General features: G+C 28.5%; 1 long non-coding RNA gene across 2 annotated transcripts in view; it reads right to left on the bottom strand.

Annotated features, from left to right (window-relative positions):
* The window catches only part of LOC142322981 (uncharacterized), a 319,417-nt gene that overhangs the window by 174,688 nt on the left and 128,527 nt on the right, over positions 1-16,202 (bottom strand). Inside the window, exon 3 of one of the 2 annotated variants that reach the window (XR_012755986.1) lies at positions 10,086-10,141. The exons of the other annotated variant lie outside the window; for it this stretch is intronic. This is a non-coding gene — a long non-coding RNA (uncharacterized LOC142322981). The remainder of the gene's footprint in view (positions 1-10,085; positions 10,142-16,202) is intronic. 2 annotated transcript variants of the gene reach the window in all.

Genomic DNA, 16,202 nt, shown 5'->3' with positions numbered 1-16,202 from the left:
CTATCATTTATTTATTGCATATTTTTTAACCGATTTTTTTTGTCTTCCTAGATACAATAGTAGTGCACGTAATCTAAAAATAATACTTTGCGTGCAATATTGAGTGTGGGAGACAATCAAAATTTAAAAATATCGGTTTTTTGAACCTTTTTTAGTTTATTTTCACGCATCATTATTTTTTCACTAGAATAAATAAACAATGTCAGGAAAGTATCACACCTTTGTTGTCAGCTTTTTTTATAATACGGGCAACCCTCAGATATCAATGTGCCTTGAATTTTGCCCATAATCTATTTTATTTACATTTTTATTTTGTATGGCTCGTATTTACTAGAGGCATATTATTATTATTACTATTATTCTATTTATGATTTTGACACCTTTGAATCACGTGAAATAACTTTGCAATTTTATTCTCCTCTCCTTTCCTCTTCATCCTTACTCTTTCGGTAAATTGTTTCTTTCTTCTGACTAGATTTTCTTGGTATCTTCCTTTTCTACCTTTTGGAAAACGTTTAAGTTTCTTAATTTTTCTTTAAAATTTTTCTGTTTTATAATGTCTTCCTTTTTAATGTCCATTTTTCTATGACTTTTTTTCGCTTATAATTCCCATTTTTTGACTATTTTGGGATTCGAATTGAAAGAATGTTCAGCTTTTTTCTTAGTTAATCTATTCTCAAGCATCCAGATTAAATGAGCGTGAAATACTACTCTTATTTTTCTTATTGTGTCCGATAGATTTTCATTTTCCAAATAAATCTCATTATTTTCTCTTTTTCTATAGTCATCTTCTGTCAATTCTGTTCTTTCTGCCTATTTTTAGGTCACAAGATCTCAGAATTTCCCTTTCTTTCTTTTCTAGTTTTTCTATTTCTCTTTTCCTCGTTAAGGATAAATATTTCACTACATATAGGCATTCGGTTTAATAACTATATGAAAATGTCTAATTTTTTTTTAATTTTTACAGACAACGCACTATTGTGCATATCCTTAATCGATTGAAAAGTTAGTTTCATTTCTGACTTTGGTTTTGTTAGTTTCTTTGTCCAATTCATTTTTTTGGATTATTTTCCCTAGATATTTAGATTTTTCTACTTTATTGATCTTTCCATATTTTGTAATTAAAACTTTTGTTGAGGGTTCTATTTTCTCATAAATTCAGTTTTCTCAAACGACCTTTACAAGCCAGTTTTTCCTGCTATTTATTACGATAAATTTATTAATATGTTGTCTCTGACTTTTCTAAAAAATCACTAGATCTTCTGCAAACACTAAAAAATTGAGTCTTAGAGAGTTATTCTTATATTTTTAATCTATTCTGAGTTTGCTTATTCTTTTTTCTTCTAATCTTTACTCCAATTCATTAATCCCTTTTCCAACACATAATTAAATAGGACCAGAGAAAGTCTATCTCCTTGCCTGAATTTTGTTTTAATATCAGAGGCTTCTAAGTTTCAAACATAAATTTTATCTCAGATTTTCTGTTTTAAAGATCTGTTTAATCATAGCTAAAGTCTTACTATCAATCCAAAAATTTTTCAAAATATCAAATCAATTTCTTTCATTGGAGTTATAAGCTTTATTATTAATAATAATTATTATTGGTATTATACAAAAATAATATAAAATTAAAGTACAAATAAATCGCACTATTAACAACTCGGTCCTCTGCGATAATATTGGTGCGATTATGTTCGCACTTAATCTTGGCGAAGGGAAAAGTAAATACGAAATTTATGTTGTTCCTGATAGTGCCCGAAAGAAACTATTATTCAAATTGTCTTAGCTCTTTTTAGTATTTCTAAAACGAAGGCAGAATATCTTTGTAAGAAAACTGAAAAAATGGTAATAATATTGTTTTCTCATTTTTCAAATTTAGATATATTTCTTGATGCAATAATAAACGGGACATTGAATAACCAAAAAATTAAGATGTTAATGAAACTATCAGCTGAAATTTTTGCTCTTAAAGATTCTCAAACGTATTTGCAATGAAAGAAGGAAATGTTTCTGGATACTACTGATCGAGTGTTGAGATATGACATTTATATTTGAGATGGTTCTATTAAAATATAAAAGCGTTTCTTAAAAGAAAAATTATCATTAGACAATAACAGAAAGAATTATGTATACATATGTTTCATGAGAAAAAACATTTTAAATTTTGTTCACTTTGTCTTGTAACAAAAAAATTAGAAACTTTGACATTTTACAAGTGTAGAAGACATATCAAGCATACATTCATTCTTTCTTTCTTGTATAATAAATTAACATTTTACAAACAAGCCAAATAATTGTGGAATTAAAATGTATTCAAATAAATTAACATAATCCATATTAAACTATAATTTAAAATTAAAAAAGTGGTTAAAATAACCATATAAAAGAAAACCTTTTTCACAGTATAAGAATAATTAAATAAAGAAAATTCATATCATCAGAGTAAAAATAATCGTATATTTAAATGGTTACACAGAAAATTAAATGAGTTGTCAAACATGACAACTCATGTTTGTATGAGTGTGTGTATGTATGCGCATTCGTTTGCGTGTGAACGTAATAAATCTTTACTCGTCTTCAGTTAATACAACAGATAAATTTTTATCACTATTATTTTCATGTAAGGTTTATCACAACACGCTATAAATTATAGTCTCAAAATCCTTCTTTTACAAAATCTTAATTATTTACTTTTATACAGTATTTTCATTTAAGGATTCAATTAAACGACCGTTATTTAGCTGATATATATTTAATTTTACGCTACACTTTGGTCAACTTCAGCATAAGTCCTGAATGACACGCATTTATGTCACAGATAGTATTTTTTCTGAGTTTCCAATAATAATAAATAAAATACTAGTGGTTAAAATAAAGGTGTATTTTTTATTTGGAAACGATCAAATCTTTTCACAAACGTAAAGCAATAACAAATCATAAAACAGAGATGTTTAAGGTAACAGTAATCAGCTTAGCAAGGAAAACAACCAGGTTTGGTAGTATATGCAAGGTGAATAAGGGCACGATCTTCAACCACCGATTGATTTTCAAAAATACAAAAGACGATGTTAATTAAAAGGGTACGTTATGAACAAATTTATAGATAGTTTAACTAATTTCAGAAAGAAGAGGATTTTCTTAGATTCCTTCTTCTACGTACATTTTTATTAAAATATATATTTAAGTTTTACAAACCGATTTTCGAGTATTTTGTGAAAAAATGTTTTTCTGATGGTCACTTGGTTAAGAAATTCCTTTTAAATAACTTCCAAGGAAACTAAACTATAACAAAAATAAACTGAATTGAAAAATTACATTACCACAAAGACGATTTGAAGGTTATTTTTTTTGCCATCATTAGAGATTAATATTGGGTTACTGGAAAGGGTAATATGCACTTCATCTATGTGTAATGTTCGAAGTATTTTCATATAAATCTCCAAGAAAATGTACATAAGATCCCTAAATATAAAAACAATTTGAAAAAAGCTTGGAAATAACTTACGTGAATTTAAGTTTAGATAACTTAAGGTAAAAAAAAATTCCAAAAAAACTTTAACTCATGCTCTTTAGTAGTGTCTTTATATTTTCTAGTTCAGTTGTAATGATGAAATGACATGGAAAATACCGATTACAAAAAACATGTATATATATATATATATACATATATATATATATATATATATATATATATATATATATATATATATATAATACAAATAGTTGAATATATAGAATATAATGGTAACTTAAAGACAACACATAAGCGTAGAATAGAAAGGGATGGACAAGGAAGTGCACAAAACAAGTTACTCAACTAACAACAAAAATAATTCCTAAACTGAGTAATTTTCTTTAAAAAAAAAAAAAAAAAACCGACTAAATGCGTAATCGGTATTATGTACTTCACCTTTTAAATTTAAGTTAATTGTATTTTGCGAAATTCATCAAGTACTCTAAATGCTTGATACACTCAAGTAATGTGAGAAAATATTCCCTACATAAATTTCATGTACGGTATTTCAAAGCAATTATTGGAAATTGGATATTTATAAATGGCGGTAAAGCGAATAATATATCAATCGAATTTCATGCTAATATAGAAATGTATCTGATCAAATAATTATAGGTGTGCAATAAGTAGCTTAAAAAAATATATATATATATTTATAAAGATGGATTGATTTTAAAGTTAATTTTATAGAAAATGGATGTTTCATATCTAAATTTATTTTGTTTACCCGTAGATATTATATTTTATAATATATGAATTACAATATATTATAAAAGAATTACAAAAAAAAAAAAAAAACCATTACAAAATTTCACTGCTTCAAATCCAGCTAAAAGGTATTTTTATAAGAGATAAATGATTTCATTGCATTAATTTGTGAGTTTACTTTATTCTGGAAAACCAAGTAAAGGTTATAAAATTCCTTATAAAATAGGTTTTCTTTAAATTTATTTTTTTAGTGTTACTAAAACCTCTTCCATCCATTAAATTCTGATTTGAAATCAGAGTAAAAAAATAGTATAAAACAAACATTATTTATTGCACATAACAGGAAAAGGGTTTTATTCACATGCTTCTTTAAATTACAATGACTCAAAATTTTCAATATTAATTTAACTCATTTCTCGACGTCATACAATGATGAAAATTTGTACAGAAACATAAGTTGGGTGACAATATAATATTCCATTGTTAATTTCATATATTTCTAAATTTTATATGCAGAACTCTTTACATATTAGTTGTCTGAGATGCCAGAAGAACATGTTGAGGAAGGGAATTGAATCAGTAAGATGTAACTATCGATCCGATTGATTTTGACTGTCGATTCAGTACGAGTAGATCAGGTGGCAGCTGAGGCGGATTTTAATATATTACTATAAAAAAGACGGGCCTACGGCCCGCCGCAAAAATACTGAATGTTTTTTTTTTCAAATTGTAACTAAATAAAGTGACTAAATAATGAAAGTGTATGTTTGGAGTGTCGCTTTATATGGAAGTGAAACTTGGACAATCGGAGTATCTGAGAAGAAAAGATTAGAAGCTTTTGAAATGTGGTGCTATAGGAGAATGTTAAAAATCAGATGGGTGGATAAAGTGACAAATGAAGAGGTATTGCGGAAAATAGATGAAGAAAGTAGCATTTGGAAAAATATAGTTAAAAGAAGAGACAGACTTATAGGCCACATACTAAGGCATCCTGGAATAGTCGCTTTAATATTGGAAGGACAGGTAGAAGGGAAAAATTGTGTAGGCAGGCCACGTTTGGAGTATGTAAAACAAATTGTTGGGGATGTAGGATGTAGAGGGTATACTGAAATGAAACGACTAGAACTAGATAGGGAATCTTGGAAAGCTGCATCAAACCAGTCAAATGACTGAAGACAAAAAAAAAAAAAAAATTATTAAAGTTTAGCGTACTAACAACCAAAACGTATGGAAAAGAGGTAGCAAGACAAATGGAATCCTAATATGCCGCCGATTATTGTTGGACCATTAAGAGGGATGCTCCACAGACAAAATACAGCAGAAAATCGTCATTTCTTACCTTCTAGGCGAGTCAAATGTTTGAATATTGACTAGTTAAGAATGCAGAAAGTATTGAAATTGAAAGTAAAGAAATGTTTGAAATTATAAATGTCTGTCTTTCGGAAATGCTTGATGGGAGCTTGCTTGATGGGAAAACCCGATGTCGTATTTGAATTCAGAAGAAAAAATACTATCAGAATCAAATTTTTTTTTCTTGAGACAAAAAAAAATTATTTTTTGGCCCCACTGTATTTGACTTTAGACTTCCATGAATTTCAACGTACACTATTTTTCTTTAAAGGTGTTAATGAGATGAAAAGAAAACTAACGAATTTACTGTTTATTATACTTGTACAGAATTAGTTTTGATGTGGTCCAGCACATCCAGAATAGTGGTATGTGCTGAATTATTGCTAAAATTGAATAAATTTTTCGTTAAAATGTCAATATTTGTTATAAATTAATATATAACACGAATAACATAATTAACAAACAAAGACATAATTTACATTTGATTATTTTAGTAACTTATCTTCTAACTGAAACAAAAAAAAGAAGAAAATGTTGTTTTCATAAAATCAGCCTAAATACTCGTACATATATATTAAGGTATTTTTTTTTCAAGGATGTGTAACAAATTTGTTAATTTTAATTAAAATTATTTTTAGTAATCTTTTTGGTACAGAATTTAGTTTTGTGTTATTTTCTGAAGGAAATTCCAAACCTGTATATTCCTTTAAATCCTAATGACATTACTTTCAACAAAAAAAAACTGCAATTAAATTTATCTAAAAGATTAGACATAATCTATTTTCGATACAACTAAATTGTATAATTTTTAAAACTAATTAATATACAAAACATACAGTCTCTATCCGAAAAGTAATATGTGGTTTCTGCCGTATACATTTTTTCTTTTTTTTACTAAGGACTTAGTAATATTCATTTATAGCTAAGTAATTTATTTGCCAAAATTTTTGCTGTATTCAAGAACTTTGGATAATGTATCAGGCTATTAAACAAAAAATTAAACATATTTCCTATAACCTATTAATCGTTTTGTTTTAATAGATTAAAAGTAAATAATATAAACGACTATCACCGAATAAATGATAATGGAAATCATACAAAAACTTAACGGTTTTGATATAACACCAATAAATAATAAACATTAAGAAAATTCGTACAATTCTTACCTTAAAAATAACCGTACAATTACCATTATGTATTTGTGAAATTTACAAAAGAAAAATTAGAAAACATTTACTAAATACTGTAAATTACGTGAAAAACAATACAGCAAATTTACACAATATTTTATATTTTCACTAGGATATCAAAATTAACTTGAGAGTTTTATTTTCTGCCCTTCCTGCACTGTCACTCTAACGCGTTTCGGAGTACCTCCATTCTCAAAACTACTTTTAGCCAGGAAGGGCAGAAAATAATATTCAAATCAAATACAAGATGATTAAAAATGAAAAAGATAGTTTTGATGATTTATAAAAATTTAATTTTTAATTTCTCTATTGAGTGCAGTTATCTACCTTTGTTAGCTACGCCATAATTGAATCATACGTTTGAATTTATGTTAGAACATTTGATTTAATTATGACTAAGCTAAAAGGTAGGCAATGGTAATCAATACAAAAATTATGACGACGTTAGCAGTAAAAATATATGTGTTAATAATAATTTAATTTTTATATGTAAAAACAATAATTAATATGGGTTTAGATAATGTTTTTAAGTTAATACAATGATGTTTTATAATGATTACTGTGGTTGAATAAACAATCTGGCAAGATGATCCTACTTCTCCGGTGGGGAAAGTTTTTGTATGCTTGAATTAGCCGAAACAAACTTCGTTACTACTTTGCAGCGTCGCTTCAGAAAAAAATCTACGGTAAACAACTACCAACAAGGAAATCCATCTACACACTCGAAATAGCAATTAGGAATACTGTGTAAAAAGAAAACTTCAGGAAGACCTCCCGTGTAAGAAGAACAAGTTTGATCGAGTTGCGCCGTGTAACAAAGTCCAGGTATATCAAAATAGATAAATAAATTTAGAGTAATAAATACTGAAAAGGACCGTGTGAAAATGTTTGCATGAATGTTTGAAAATGATATAAAATAAATTACTATCACAACAAACTTTAAATGACGGAACCTAAAGTCTTATGTAAAAGTTTTTATATGGACATACAGAAATGTATTCTCAAAGGTATGGTTTCGTCTAATTTTTGGTGGAAAGTGTACGCTGCATATTAGCGAAAAGATCAATAGATACAAGTTACAAAAATGAGGAAGAGAAAACCCTAAAGAAACTGGCCATATGCGATTTACATAAGTGAAGATGTTTTCTGCTACTTCCTTCAAGAAGTTGTACGGATCGTTTTTTACCCCACAACAACATAGTATACTCGAGGAATTTTTCTAGATATATTAAATGAACGGCTAATGCCTCAACTAGAAGAAGACACTAAAAAATTCAGTGTCGCTTATAAGCCTGAAATTATCTGGATGAACATCTATCGAGATCAACCGTGCAAATGACGAAAACGTGGTGTTGATACGCTGACCACCAATAAATCCAGACGTAATTCCTTGTAAATAATATTTTTTGGGGGATTTTGTAAAGATAAATTTTTTTTTATTTCGCGTGTCTTTTAATTAAGATGACTCAAAACAAAAGAACCACAAATTCTGTTATTAATATTGAACGGGATACGCTTTCGCTTTCTTAGTGTGATTGGACTACAAAGTTGATATCTGGCTCAAAAATTACGCGGTATAAATTTACGGAACACTTAAAGATACAAAATTTAAGAAATTTCCTGTAAACCCATGTAAGTAATAATATCCATATTGGTCCAATATATTTTTTATAAACCCATCGGAAGTGTCAATTTTATTTATAATCGCCCTGTACTGTTTTATCTTTACTTTTTTATTTTAAGTAAATAAAAACTACATACAGTTATTGTTATAAAAAGAAAAAAATTATTCCTACCGATAGTATTCGAATATACTGCAAAAAATGTTATGTCAATAACCGCTTGTTTCAATGGCTCAAAAAATATTTTTTGCCGTTTAACAATCCAGTATTAATGAATAATAACGGTCAAAGAGAAACAAAATTATAAAAAGACTCCTCTTATTTTTAAATGCGGTAAAAATCTCTGTTAAATTTAAATTATTTACTTGTTTTTATATACACAAGGTTTTTATGTTCTCCCTTTCTTTTATGATAGTTGGAAAAACTCAAGATAAAAAATGCTAAATTTCTTTTTACCACTCAATTTTTTTTCTACCGAGAGCAAAAAAACTCTTAATCTTTGCTATACCGGGATATATTAAACATTAAATGTAAATTTATGCATATTTCATTTAAGAGATATATTTTTTAAATAAGATTTTGAATGAATAGTATAGGTTATTTCATTCATAATATATTTAAAACTAGATCGACAGGTCAAATTTCCACTTATAACGTACCGTACATCTTAATTCTCATCTCTAAGCATTAGGGTTGTACAACGTAAAATAATTGCTCCAATTAAGATCCGTCATTAGAAGAGATGAGAATGTAAAAGAGTGAGATGAAATGATTTCGGCCATAAATTTGAATATGATTAGAGGGATGGGGGAGAAAAATTCTGGCATGGTATACAGCTGAGATTGGGTCAATTACAGTCTTTTAATGAGACCCTTCTCTACTATAACGTGTACGAAGGGGTTGTAATGAACACCCTAACCCACGCTAACTATATAACTATTATTATTACTATTAGAAATAATAATAATAATAATAAATCTACCGACGGAGAACTCAATCATCATCGTTCTGACTGATATTCTACCCACAATTCAAATTACTCTTACCATTATTATATATCAAATGATTCATTTTTCTTTACTTTCACATCAACAAAAATAATGTATAAAATTACATTAAATTATTGGAAAAATTAAAATAAAATAATATTTATTTAAGAAAGAGAATGAAAATATATTTTAAAGGAAAAACACAAGTATTTATAAAGTCTAATGGATTTTACGAAAATTAATTTTTCTTAATTTTCTATCAATAATTTAAAAGGTAAAAAAATCAATCAGATTTAATAAATTTAATTTCATTTATCCTTTACTAAGCTGTTTATTTTTCCATTATCACAATGAATCATTATTACTATATTAATAATACATCATCAATATTTATTAAAAAATTTTAATATTTTATTATTTTCACTAGCTAAATGGTTCCGCCCTCTGAATCCACGCAGAGTTTGTTACCTACGTGGTTGTGAGAATAATACTGAAAAATAACAACTAAAGTATTCAAGCTTTATATAAACCTGAAAAAGAAACTAAATTACAAATGACACAATAGTAGTAGCTATGTAATGAAGTACCATTCATCTTTGACGACGAAAAATTCATAACTTATTTCTGTTGCAATGGTACAAAAATATAATAATGATGTAAAAGGATTAATCTTATTTTTTCCTTTAATGAATATCATTAATTTACAACTCACCTCCAAGCGGCAAGGGCCTCGGTTGAAACCTTCCCCTGGGATAACACGAATGTATCCTGCAAATTTGAAAGCAATCGGTTGGTTGGTTTTAGCGTGATGCGAGAACAAACAAACAGACAAATATTTTGCTATATATATATATATATATATATATATAAGAGAAAAATATAAATTATTTATCTATACATATAATAAAATAATTATTAGGGTCGTCCCTGTGCGAGCTTCACGCAAAAACTACTGAACAGATTTTAATAAAACTTAATAAATTTACAACTTAGAGGGTTGGCCATTATCTCCAATTACAAATATCACGATTTCCTAATGGGGGTTTAGATAATAATATATTCGTAAAAAAATAAATAAATAAATAATTCTTTTACTTCATTATATTTCTGTCAACATGGTAAAATAAAAGTTATCACAATTCAGATCAATTTACTTTTAAATACTTTAATATTTTATTTATTATATGATTATTTTAAAATCAATATTATTGCAATTAGCTTAAATTAGCACAATTAGCGAACTTTTATGCCTTTTTATTGCTGATTTTGACTGGCGATATTGGATTGCCAAAAATTAAAAAAATATGCCTTCAAAAAAGATAAATAACCTTTCTTATTATTCAAAGTCTGCTGAAAGGATGCGGGTATCGCTTTTCTTTGAAACAGTTGAAATGCGTGATTCTCGGCTAGCTGCTGACCGAGAGCGCTACGCCCAGACTAGAGTTGCAATAAATTTACAGCGGGAGTTCCAGTTAAATTCCTCAAGGGTACATAGTAATGTCATCTTTGAGCTACCATGGTCACATAAAACATAGGAGTGCCTTTAATTATAATATACAAATTATGTACGCCGATCATGGACATATTGGCATATCATAACAGAAATGTGTTCATATTATCAAGCTTGGAAATGGAAAGGGGACCAAAAGGCCCTCACACCTGTTTTACTCAGTATAGCCTCTAGCCAACCTCAAATTTTCCAAGTTAACAAAATTACAGCAAGAAAATAAAGTCGTTACTAAGGAAATCGATGATTAATGAAAAAATTATTTTGGAATAGTAGGATAATCAGATGTGGAATATTATAAATAATTTAGGGAAAATATCTATGTTCGAAAAAATGCACCGGAAAATAAATAATTTAGAAGTTTGGATTGGAACTTAAGACTCCTTACCCTTAATTTATCGAAATGTGCCATCGAAGAAAAAAAGAGTATTGGTCATATAACTTCTGCAGCTAAAAAAAGCACCCGTACGTCGGAAATGCCTGAAAAGTGGAAGTTCCGTTACAGTACAAGTGTTTCAGAGTTTCAAAGTCAAGAACGAGGAAAACATTGGTGGAAAGAGAACATTGTCAATTATTAGTATTATTTTCACAACCATGAGGATAACTTACACTAACGGGAAGGGCTCGCTTCGTTCTCCCTGATCGGCTAATTTATAAATATTTTATAAGAAATAAAATAATTATCAAATGTAATATTTAATAAAACAACACAAGTATCCTAAAAAAAATATTACTTGTAACATTCAAAATATTTGTTTAAATACTTTTAGAGAATAATCAACATAAAGTTATCCGGTTGGTCTAGTGGTAAACTAGATACCGTAAATCAGTTGATTTCGAAGTCGAAGTTCTCAGATTCAAATCCTAATAAAGATAGTTGCTTTTATTTGGATTTGAATACTAGATCGTGGATACCGGTGTTCTTTGAAGGTTGGGTTTCAATTTGCCACACATCTCAGGAATGATCGACCTTTCTTCTTTTCTGTTTAGCCTCCGGAAACACCGTAAGGTATAACTTCAGAGGATGATATGTGTGAATGTAAATGAAGGATAGATTTGTACAGTCTTATGTCAAAAACATCAGGTCTATTCCTGAATGAGATTCCTTCATATTATGTTTTAAGTAAAACTTTAAGGATTTTTTTTCGTTTTATTATTCGCAAAATTGGGGAGTAATGAATAGTATCATAGTTTTGAGTATAAGTTTTGGGAAAAGTGAGACTTTTTAACCGTCACTATCTGAATCACGAATGGTAACTGGTCTGAAAATATTCTACATTATGTGTATAAACTTTATTGTATATACTGTGATTAAAACATTTTTAAAATACATATTAATAAAATATAAATAAATATGTACATAAACTTTGGTTGAATTTCTCTAAAAAAGTAAAAAAAAAAAACAAAAAAAAACCAGCGAGGTGTACTGCGAAGGTACGAAAACAGTGCTTCTCTAGGAATCGTATATCTCCAGAAATACTTCCTCAATTAAAATTATTCTATTTACTGATAAATGAAAGATACACATAGGGTTTTAGTGCACAGAATACAGAAAAGAAAATTTTATACCGTACAATGCTGCTAATATAAAAAGTAAAATTGTATTCCATGATGGAAAGAAGTCCTATTCTAGTCTAGAAACGCAACAGAAATAAATGGATTCTATAAAAAGAAAAAAAAAAACCGAAAATAATGCATAACTTTAAATAGCTTTGTCCTCAACAGACTGATATTTAGGATGAAAATTAAGTGAAGCTTCAAAATCTGTAAGTAGATACGTAAAGAACTACATAAAAAACTATTCTATTTTAGTAAACGTTTGACAAAGGGGGATTGTCGATGACCGTGTTTTCCCACCCCTTTAACCGATTTTAACCAAAATTAAATGGTATCATTGATCTGTTTTTAGAAGTCATCGTACAAGTTTCTATAAAAATAATTAATTCTGTCTGAATATATTAATTAAATTGATAAAACAAATAATAAAGGTTAATATAACAACATGGGCTATGATCTAGGAATGACAAAAAAATTATCCCTACCTCTTTTTGGGGATTTGACTAAGATCAAACACCATCACAAAATATTTAACTACCTACGGGGATTAAATTATGTGATAAGTTAACCTTCCCTTTGAAGTAAATTTTGAGGTAAAGGACTCAAAGATCTATATCTTCTTGCCTCCTTGATCAATTACGACCAAAATTAGATGAAAGGAAAGTCTAATTCACAGAAATCAACGGGCCACAATTCATTCTAATCAGTCCATTTAGTCAAGAGATATGAAAATAAAAAAAAACGATATTTACATATATAATTGTATCAACCTTTCGGAATTATTTAACGCTAAAATTGTGTTTTTTTTTTTTGTTAGGGAGGTCATGAAACGTTAACATCAGCAAAAAGTTGTACTATGTATGGTAGGAAAAGTAAATAAAAAATTATTGCGCCAAATTAATTTTTTCTTTTTAGTATTTAATTTCTTATAATAATAATCATAAGAAAGGTAATATGAGCATTCAAAAAAAAATCTATCAAGCCAGATATTTAGAATAAGTTTTTGCATCGACAGAGTTCTTAAGTTTTGTATATGTGTATATTTCTACACATCTGGCCGGGCGTCATTACATCTGATAATCGTACGCGCGCTCACCACACACACATATATATATATATATATATAAATGCATGCACATAAACATATATATATATACATCCTAATAAAAATATGATGCAATAATTTACTTTCCCAGCAATAGATCTTTTGCTACTGCTGCAGAATAACTATCAAGGGAATATATAGAGAGAGATCGGAAAAAGTTTTGGTTTCAGAATTTTTGCAAATGCTGAGACCTTTTCAAGTCATTCTTATACAAGCAACACAAAAAAGTTTATAAATTTCCAGAAGATGGTAGTACGTTTGTTGGCCTGGATTTTGATCAGTATCTCCAGTCCCGAGATAATTCATGTTAGCCAGTCTGGTTCAACATACATAAATTCTTTAAATTGACAAAAAAATTTATGTATTGTCACCGATTGGCTTCGACGGCACGTGGCATTTATTAACTCAACGTGGCTCTGAAAAGGGCCGTTTTTGTCGTCGAATGGCTTCAACGGTTCGTATTTCATAACCTTGTGGTGGCCCAGGAAAGGGCCGTTTTTGCGTTAGCTCTGAGAAGAGCTGTTGGGTCCGTAAGCTGGTCTCCGGCGAGGTCGGGTGTTGCGGCTCGTCCATTGAAGTCCACCGAGCTTTCCCTAAGCGGCAGTTCCGTCCCCACTACAGCGTGGCAGTGGTGGCCCCCAGAGCCCCGCAGTGTCGGGTCGGCGTCGGTCGTTTTTCATTTAATGCCATTTAAACTTTTAATCTTAATTAATTCCATAAATACTAATTTTACGAACTATTATTTTATTACAGTTCTTAGCCCTTTTATTGTGAACAAAACAAAATATCATTTGTTTCAATTGGTTGATGAACAGCTGAGATATGACTGAAATTGTTAAAAGTGGATTGCAAAAATTATGACAATTTTGAGCCTGTTTTCTCTTCCTTCAAGAATTAAAATAAAAATAATTTCTATATTAATAGTCAAACTTATATATTTTTCTGAAGATTATTTGGGTGTATGTAAACCAAATTTTCTTATAATATCCCAATCTATTCTTATGATATTACTTTTTATTGAGAAAAAAAAACGACACAAAATGGTTGAAACGAGATGGAGTAGTTTTCCAAATGAATTGTTTCGTTTATTTTGATGTCCCAAATCAATTCCTTAGCTTAACTTTGACCAATATCTACATTGCACTTTTTACCAAAAATAATTTATATGTAGGTATATTATATTAATAAGATTTGAAAAGCGAAAGACTGTAACAAACAGAAAAATATTTTTTTTTAGAAATTGAAGTAAAAATGAAATTAACAGGTAACCATAATTATGGTTTCATTTATTTTTAAATGCGAAGATCAGAGCTGTATTATATTAAAACTTGATTTTAACTTATAAGATTTCATATAAAAACAGAAAAACTTTTTGAAACAATATTCAAGTAAAGTGAATGTATATATATATATATATATATATATATATATATATATATATATATAATATTTATAAAATAAAACAGAAAAGAGTAACTAAGATAGAGAGTAGATACAGTAAGCAGAGAGAAGTTTGAACTACTCTCGGTTTAGTAAAGTTTTAATACTTAGAAAAGAGCAGAGATTGTACTTGGAATTTTTAACTCGTTGCAAGTTGGGTTCGACTTGTCAAGTTACAGTTCCCAGAAGTAGCATTAAACCAGACCTCTCATCTATGCAGACTATGTGTCTCGTTTGGTGGTTGGTTTATATTACAGTAACTTTACTCACGGGATGTGATGCGAATGTTCTAAGTTATCAAACAAATAGATATGATGACAGATTGTATAATAAAAGTATAATCCTTTCAATAATTGATAAACATAAAACAAAAAAAGTAAATTCATACAAAAACGATTGTTTTTTGCCCTCATTAAAGTCTAAATTGTCAAACATGGTTTTATAAATTATTTTATTCATTCCATTCTATTATATACTCGTAGAATTGGTTATTTTATTTAACGGTATTTTTTCAGAGCTTAAAATTTACTTCTTCAACATCGGCAATGTTATTTACTAATCCCTTGTAATTATTTATTCACTGAATTACAACAGGTTGAGGTTTTTCTTTTTTTAAGTTTAGCTGACTAAGGAACGAGCACATGAACAAAAATTTTGCATTTATTCTATTTCTATTGGTCGATTTCTTTCCTGATTTTTCAATAGTTCGTCATTCTTTCATTTTGATTCAATGTTAAATTTTCTTACCATTTTCATCAAATTAAAATAATTTAATTTTAATTACCATTCATTAAGATTTATAATCTTTCTATTGACATACAAAAATTTTATGAAGTGTTACGGGTTAAGAAAAAAAAAAGATAAAAAATTTTATAAGTTGAAAGATAATATTGAAAAACTATTTAACTTTGTTCCTCATTCCGATTTATACTTCATATAGATTGGAATCATGGACGTTGGCGTACGCATCCTAATATATATAATATTTGACAATATGAAAATCTTAAAGATAATGCATGTTATTTTTCTGTTAAAAAAACATTAATCTGTTAAAAATTTAAAAAAAAACAACTGCAAAAAATAGCATGTCCGGCCAGTGTAGATCATTACACGGCAATGTAATGTAGAAGTGCGAAGCCCCTAAATTTCGGACAATTGCCGCTAATTACGTGAAGTTTTGTTCTTGAAGATGTAGCGCACAATTACAATCCACAATTACG

Source organism: Lycorma delicatula, chromosome 4 (assembly GCF_047948215.1).
Source record: "Lycorma delicatula isolate Av1 chromosome 4, ASM4794821v1, whole genome shotgun sequence".
NCBI lineage: Eukaryota > Metazoa > Arthropoda > Insecta > Hemiptera > Fulgoridae > Lycorma > Lycorma delicatula.
This window is presented reverse-complemented; position numbering and strand designations above follow the sequence as displayed.